Source organism: Penaeus monodon, chromosome 24 (genome assembly GCF_015228065.2).
Source record: "Penaeus monodon isolate SGIC_2016 chromosome 24, NSTDA_Pmon_1, whole genome shotgun sequence".
Classification (NCBI taxonomy): Eukaryota; Metazoa; Arthropoda; class Malacostraca; order Decapoda; family Penaeidae; genus Penaeus; species Penaeus monodon.
Window position 1 is genome coordinate 4,426,905 of NC_051409.1, and position 828 is coordinate 4,427,732.

At 63.5% G+C, this 828-nt stretch overlaps 1 protein-coding gene across 1 annotated transcript in view; it reads left to right on the forward strand.

The window, feature by feature from the left end:
* Positions 1–828, forward strand: part of LOC119588480 (transcription factor castor-like) — a gene marked incomplete at both ends in the record, with an annotated part of 84,074 nt that overhangs the window by 80,977 nt on the left and 2,269 nt on the right.

The following is an 828-nucleotide window of genomic DNA, read 5'->3' on the forward strand; positions in this document are numbered from 1 at the left end:
AGGACATCCTCAGTTAGTCCTGCAATTGATCGCGAGCAGGGCACCGCAGGCGAATGTCGCCCCTCTGGCGCCCGTCCCGAAGGGCGGGATTCGACCCCCCGCGGGATGGCCCAGGTAGTGGCCATCCTTCCTAGCCAGCCAGAGCGGAAACACGCCCCCGCTGGTGGCCCCCCCTCCTCCACCCTCTCCCTGGCCTTCTCCGGGCCTAAAAACCCTCCGTTTCTCCCTGGACCAACCGACACACACGCTCTATGACACACGTGTTGAGTTTGTACTTGTGTCAGTCAGTCAGCGCCGCCCGCCGTTCAGCTGAGCACCCCCCCTACACACACCCCTCCCCCACCCCTTACCCCCCTTCCTCTTACGCTTTTCCCCTCGGGTGACCTTTATGCCGCGGGGTCATATCAAATCCCGGAGTAAGGGAGGTCGTAGGAGTGGCTGAGGGGGAGGGGGGAGGTGAGGGGAAGAGGAGAGAAGGGGTGAGGGGGGGAGAAGGGAAGGGCGGAGTGAGGGAGAGGGAGGGAGGGGAGGGGGGACGAGTGCAGATGGGGTAATGGGAGAGTGGGTTGCGGTGGGAGGGGAGGGCAAGGGAGGGTGAGGGAGGGGGTGAAGGAGAGAGAGAGAGAGGGGTGGGGGGGAGTGGGCCCGAGTGCTGGAGTTCCCTCGGCACACAGTGGGTCGTGTTAAGAGTGGGTAAAGGGCGACGGTGCGCGACGCCCATCCCTGCCGCCCGCATGAAGGAGTGGGTCATACATCGCCTGGGAGGTACGGATCGGAAGCGTGGCGTCGAGGTCCTGTAAAACACCCATAAGAGATTTAAGAGAGATT